This window comes from Leptonychotes weddellii, unplaced genomic scaffold (genome assembly GCF_054177405.1).
Source record: "Leptonychotes weddellii isolate Sample4059 unplaced genomic scaffold, ASM5417740v2 HiC_scaffold_8755, whole genome shotgun sequence".
Taxonomy (NCBI): domain Eukaryota; kingdom Metazoa; phylum Chordata; class Mammalia; order Carnivora; family Phocidae; genus Leptonychotes; species Leptonychotes weddellii.
Window position 1 is genome coordinate 1 of NW_028058725.1, and position 7266 is coordinate 7266.

General features: G+C 38.3%; 1 long non-coding RNA gene across 1 annotated transcript; it reads right to left on the reverse strand.

The window, feature by feature from the left end:
* Positions 1 to 934: 934 nt before the first annotated feature.
* LOC145719959 (uncharacterized) lies at positions 935 to 6373 on the reverse strand. The gene is made up of 3 exons (XR_014142703.1): positions 6255 to 6373; positions 4295 to 4375; positions 935 to 1108 (listed from the first exon to the last, which is right to left on the reverse strand). It is a non-coding gene; the product is annotated as an uncharacterized LOC145719959 (long non-coding RNA).
* Positions 6374 to 7266: the final 893 nt, after the last annotated feature.

A 7266-nucleotide genomic window follows, 5' to 3' on the forward strand; every position in this document is an offset into this window, starting at 1 on the left:
AGAACATTGTATATGGTTTGCTATCTAAAAGCAAAGACATTTAAATAAAAACTTGAAAAAAAAAATAAAAGCAAGGGCAGTGACTCTGGAGCCCAACTGCCTGGGTTCTGCTTCTGACATCTGCCATTTCCTACCTGTGTAACATGAAGCAAGTCACTTAAACACTTTGTGTCTCATCTCCCTGAGGAGACAAGAGCATCCATCTCACGAAGTTAATAGAATCAAGCACATAGCACATTTTTTTTTTTTTAAAGATTTTATTTATTTGACAGAGAGAAACACAGTGAGAGAGGGAACACAAGCAGGGGGAGTGGGAGAGGGAGAAGCAGCCTCCCCGCTGAGCAGGGAGCCCGATGCGGGGCTCAATCCCAGGACCCTGGGATCATGACCTGAGCCGAAGGCAGACGCTTAACGACTGAGCCACGCAGGCGCCCCCACATAGCACATTTTAAGTGCTTGATAATTATTTGTGTAATTAAAAGGAATATTTACTTTTTGCTTATTTATGGATAGACTATCTCTGGAAAGAATACATGAGAAATTGGGAATAGGCTGTCTCCAGGGAGGAGAACTGGGTGTTTGGGGACAAGAGTGGGAGACTTTTCCCTATGCATCCCTCCCTCTGTCCTTTTGGAACGCTGAACTGAGGCAATGTATTCATTTTCAAAACAAAACATGTAAAATTTAAAATTGAAAGGAATTATGGCTTGGGGCATCTGGGTGGCACCGATGGTTAAGCGTCCCACTCTTGGTTTTGGCTCAGGGTTGTGCGATTGAGCCCCACATTGGGCTCTGTGCTCAGCACAGAATCTGCTTAAGATTCTCTCTCCCTCGCCCTCTACCCCTCCCCCCACTCAAGTGAATAAATAAATCTTTTAAAAAAAATAAATTATGGCTTTACTGGAATTCTCAACAGACAGGCCTTGACAATGTTGCTGCCAGAAGCAGGAAGTACTTACAGGAGGTGCTGTACAGACCATTCTGAGGGGAAGGCCTTGTGAATTGCCTGAGGGGCCTCCGCATCCCTGACATCGAGGAAGTGGATGAAGCCCCCCATGGTGCCCACAGCCACAGAGAGGGAGGAAGGAGAGCAAGCCAGCACTGTTGCCTGTTTAAAACAACCCCAGATGCTTAACTTCACCGTGCCAGAACACGAAGCCTGCTTTACCATGCATAAGAATCTACAGTTTATTTGGAAAGCCATCCGAACAAGGAGTGGCAAGTATAATGTGGTATTACAAATTAGACACGCAGCATTCCTGAGCTAATTGACAGCATAAGTCACAGGAGTCGCTACATGTTATTCTTTTATCCTAACGTTAGAATCATAAAAATATAAAGAGATTTCTTGAGCTTTAAGCCATGGCTTCATTTTTATCCCTAAATGATGACATGATTATACCAATAGTAATGAAAAAATAAAACAAACTTAAAATACATTCCTAGCATCTTCTGGACATCTTTACTGAATGTTAGTGATTTTTAAAAATCAGCATTCATCTGTTGGATAATGGTAGATCCTGGGATGCTGGTATGATGGGGGAAGACAAGAAAATAACCATATCACACCCCGTGTATTCTGTAACCAAAGACATGCATCACAAATTCCTGCTCATCTCACAATCACTTACGGAATACGATGTCTAGGAGAATAAATTTGCTTTCATGACACTTAAGCAATCAGCTTCATTCCTCTATAATTATACTTTGTAGTTTGTTTTGAATAAAATCACAGAACACTAGAAATAGAAAAGAGCTTAAGAGATAATCATTTTGTAGAATAGAAAATGGAGGTGAAGAAAAGAATAGCAATTTGCCTCAGGATCCCATAGCTGATGATGAAGCTGAGAACTCAGGTGTCCTGCCTCATTAGAATGCACAGTTGCTTAGCCGAGGAGGTTTTTATTTTATTTTTTAAGGTGAATTTTAAGGGTTGAGTCTTCAGTGGTAGCTCAGTGTGAAACTGGAAACAAAATGGTGAGGGTCTTTCTTTTTTTCTTTTTTTAAAAGAAAGTCTTTATGGGATGTCTCAGTGTGTGTGTGTGTGTGTGTGTGTGTGTGTTCCCAAAATAATCTGTTGAAATTATCCTCCAGGGTGCCTGGGTGGCTCAGTCATTGAGCATCTGCCTTCAGCTTAGGTCATGATCCCAGGGTCCTGGGATCGAGCCCTGCATCGGGCTCCCTGCTCTGCGGGAAGCCTGCTTCTCCCTCTCCCACACCCCCCTGCTTGTGTTCCCTCTCTCACTGTCTCTCTCTCTGTCAAATAAATAAGTAAAATCTTTAAAAGAAAAAAAAAGAAAGAAATTATCCTTCATTCCAGGGCAATAGTAGGCTAGGCTAAACATGGACAGCAATATCTGGAGGGGTCTTATGTACCTTAGCAAGTAATCAAGGGAAGCTTCTAGTGTCCAGATATCCTCCCATCATAGTGCTGGGCCAGGTTCTCTGAGGACCATTGCCTAAAATGTTCATGCGGAACACAGTCCCAGGCATAGACAGGGAGATCTGGCCTCAGCATTGCTGGGTCAGTGCGCTTATCAATTCCCCACAATGCAGCAGTATTCTCCAGTGAGGAAAAACCACCAGTTATCCCCAACTCAGGCTGATCCACATGAGTATACTGTGCCTGGTTTGGAGCTCAATGATGGTTTGTCAAATTAACTGTGAACACTGTCTGAATCTCTTCCCTCTGCTCAGGTGAAGGGAAGATCTCTGGTGCAGAAAGCAGACCTTCTCATGGTGCCTATCTCTCTCCTTAGCGAAGAAGAGCAAGATTAAGTCCTGATTATAGACTCTTGGGTGGGTTGTTAACCATTTGTATATGTCTCGTCTGTGAAAGGAGATGTGATCAGATGAGCTTTAAGATCTCTTCTAGCTCTAGTAGTTCTAATAGAAATGAACACATATGAGCTCTTGTCACCAGAGTGCAGTCTATTCATATTTCAGTGTTTTAGGTAAGAATTTTTATGTTTACTTGTCAGGGTGAGTTTTATATATCCCATTGAATTGTGCATCTTTTGTGTCTTATAATTTTCTTATGTGAGGTATGACGCTTCCTCTTGTTTTATAATTGAGATTTTAATTTTATAACGGGGAAGGACTGTAACTTCCCTACCTACTACCAAAATCCAAGATCCATATCTCATCTAGAACTGTGTAATATATCAAATGATGATAATATAAGGGGAAAATAGCATTGCCATTGTTTATTGGTCTTTTTATGGTTTTAAAATATTATTTTATGTAAAATGTACTATGAACGTGGCAGAAATAATGGTATCACTTTGTGGCGAGTGTTGTGAGCAATTGTGGTTTGTCACCCAATAGCCAAACACTTTCCTTCTGGAAAATTCCTTGAATATCCATTGAGAAACCATCTCTCTCATTTTTGGGGGTTCAATGAAACAGATCTGACTCTCATTTTCAAGGCTGAGCTTAAGCCAATTGGCATTTCTCATTCCCTTGTGCATAGTGATTAGTTCAGAGATGTTATTAAGACATCAGAAGACATCTAGCTTCGTGGAAAGGAAAAACTTCTTTTCTCTTCCTCCTCCCATTGGAGGAGGCTTTCTTCCTGATGGTCTGACACCTCTGAGGTTGACACCTGTGGCATTTGGGTACCACTAAAAGAAGCCTAAGATGAAACTATAGACATAGAGAGAAAAACAAGGTCCTTGGTAATATCATTTGAGTTGCTGGACTGAGCTACATCTGAGGCCAGACAAGTCCTATACTTTATAGTTGATTAAGCCAATAACCCCCACTTTTTTATTTTTGGCTCAAATTGGTTAGAGTGGGAATTTTCTTTCATTTCTAACCTTGAGGTTAGATGGGGCCATTTAACTAGTTATGGCCAAGGCGGGGATTCATTTCTGAGTAAAAGCAACTAATTGCTAGTTCAAGACTCTCTGGCACTCCCTTCCCATACTATGGCACTGAGGAGCTATTAGTTGGTGAACCCTCCCTCAGTCTGGCTTCCTGAGAGAGGGCCTCTGTGGAGCAGAGACCCTGCCAATCCACAAGGAACTTATAGTACGAGTGAGATATAAACCACTAGGACTTTGGAAATAACTGCCACCTCAGAAAAACTTTCCTATACACCAATTTAGTACCTTATGTTCCACCCTCTGGGCTGTAGAATATATTTTATACAGAAGAATTATTCTAAATATATAGGGTAAGAAATGCAATAAGGCATCTGCAACAAGTATTTCCACAGACTATTGACATGTAATTATGAAAACATAGATTGGATTAGAATTCAATATTTAATCCATTTATAAGGCACACTTACTGGGGTATTCAGATAAATCCTGCTGGCACAAGTACCATCTTCTATATACCAAACACAAACTTCCCCTGAATGTGTGAGTGTCTATAAAAAAAAAGAAAAAAAAAGAAAAAGAAAACTCTAAATGGAAAATAAGACTCTGTTATGCAAGCATGTTCTAAATCCCTTTATAATATGTCAATAATTCGGATGATTTCGTATAAAATTTCATTTTACTCATATGGATTATAATGACAATCACAACATCAGTACTTCTGATTTGAACAAAAATTAACTATAATCTTTTCTTAACTATTATCTTTAATACAATTTAAGTAACATATAATAACTAAGATTAGAAAAGTGAAATAAATGTTTTTCCATGTAACATAATTGAGTTACTTGGACATTCAACAGGATTATTGCTTAAAGAATAAAGCTAGAAATAGGAAATTATGTTTGTTTTTTTTTAACTAACAGACTTTGCTTAAAAAAAAAAAAAAAAAGGCACGGGGCTTGAATTCAAGACCCTGATATCAAGACCTGAGCTGAGCACACTTTCCAGAATGTCATATAGAGGAAATCACACATCTTTCTCAAATTGGCTTCTTTTGTTTAATGTTATACATTTAAGGCTATTCTATGTCTTTTCATAGCTTAATAGCTCATTTATTCTTAGTACTGAATAATATCCCATTGTATTGATATGCCACAGTTTGTTTACCCATTTACCTATTGAAAGACATCTTGGTTACTTCCGAGTTTTGGCAATTATGAATAAAGGTGCTATAAACATTAATGTGAAGGTTTTTGTGTGGGCATAGGTTTTCAGTTAATTTAAGTAAATAACAAGAAGCTCAACTGCTGAATCATAAGGTAAGAGTATGTTTAGTTTTGTGAGAAACTGCCAAACTTCCAAAGTGGCTGTAGCATTTTGATTCCTACAGGCAATGAATTTTTCTGTTGCTTCATATCCTTGCCAGCACTTGATATTGTTTTAGATTTTAGACATTCTAATACATGTGTGGTGTCATCTCATTGTTTTCATTTGCAATTCTCTAATGGTGAATAATACTGAATATCTTTTTTTTTTTTTAGATTTATTTATTTATTTATTTAACAGAGAGAAAGAGAGAGAGAGAGAGAGATAGGGAGAGCAGGAACACAAGCAGGGGGAGTGGGAGAGGGAGAAGCAGGCTTCCCACCAAGCAGGGAGCCCGATGCGGGGCTCGATCCAAGGACCCTGGGATCATGACCTGAGCCGAAGGCAGACGCTTAACGACTGAGCCACCCAGGCGCCCCAATATTGAATATCTTTTAATATACTTATTTGCCATCTGTATATTTTCTGTGGCAAAGTACATGCAATATTTATTTATTTAGATCTTGATTTCTTTCATCAGTTTTGAAACTTTTCTCATATAGCTCTTGTACATATTTTGCTAGGACTCCCAAAATCTTAATGGATTTATTGATGAATCATATAAAAAATGAAATGTTTCTTGAGACCAATAAAGGTAAGCAGTTAAACACCAGGAAAAAAGTTTCCTTTTTGAACGTAGCAGGTGGATTATTTTTCCTAAGTAGATTGAATTCATGTTTTGAGCATGGCCAGTATTTCATTTTCATCCTCAGAGGGTCTGTACCACTCTGAAAGAGGGTTAACACTAATTGTTTAATGAGTTTTGATAACTCTTTAGCAATGAATGTGTTGAAAGATCTGGCTTGGAAAACTTGGATGGTGAGTATAAACAGGATGGCTCCTAAGATTTCAATTGTTTTGACTGTTTTCAGACACTTAATATTATGAAGTCACAATACAATGATGTCATTCTAACTGGGGAGTAGATCTGGTGAGGGAAGTGGTTGGCATTTCTTCCACATCCTCAAGAATACCCTCTGCCTCCTATTTGTGTAAGGTTGCACATGATCTTCCAAAATCTTTTCTTTAAATCCTACTGTGAGATAATAAAGTATTCCTTACCATGCAGTATTCATTTCCGGGTGGGATAAAGTCAATTGCTTGAAATTTCCCATCACAAGCCTCTAGGACTTTATCAAAGGTTGGCTTCTCATGATGAGTGTAGATATAAACAGATCCCTGTTAAATATACAAAAGAAAGAAAGAAAGAGAAAGAAATGACACAATTGCTATGTATACAGTTCAACAAATATTTATTAAATGTCCACTGTGAGCAAGGCACTGTGTGGGAAATTAGAGATTAACTTAAGTAAGGCCCTGACCTTGAGGAGCTTAAAATCTAGATGCTTAATTTGTTTATTGATTCATTCATTCGTCATTTAAAATAATCAGTGGGACTTTCTTCTTTTCTCCAAAAGTTATAAAATACAATAAAACATTTTTTCTGACTTCAAAAATAATGTCTATTTATACAAAAAAACTTGGAAAATGTGGAAAACCAGAAAAGTTGTGAAGGTGAACTAAGTCTTACCACATACTAGACCATGGTGGGCACTGATACAAACTTTTAAATAAGCCTTTGTGGAAATTGTGGAGGTGTGGCTGAAGCTGTTACTTTATGACTTCTTTATCATTCTCAGCTACCAATTCACCTTTCAAAAAAAATCTATCCTATAAGTTGTGGCCCTCTGCCAAGTAACTGTAATATGGTGTGGGCACTTAAGTAGCAATAAGTCTGCTTTCAACTAACAGCAAGTTCTTCAAGTTTACTTGAGTTAAACATGAATATTTCTGTTCTTGTTTATCTAAAAAATACAACTCTGTAAGTCTAAATTTGATAGATATTTACTGATTTTACCTTTCATTCATTCCTTCAACAACTATTGAGTGGATACACTGTGCCAGGCACTGCTCTGGATCCTGGGTCTACATCAGAGGACAAAACAGACAAAAATTCCCTGCCCTCATGGAGTTTACATCCTGCTGGGGGATTCAGACAATGGACAAGATATATAAATAGCAGTGATTGTGAGAATCAAAAAATAAAGCAGGGTAAGAGGATATGACATGGTAG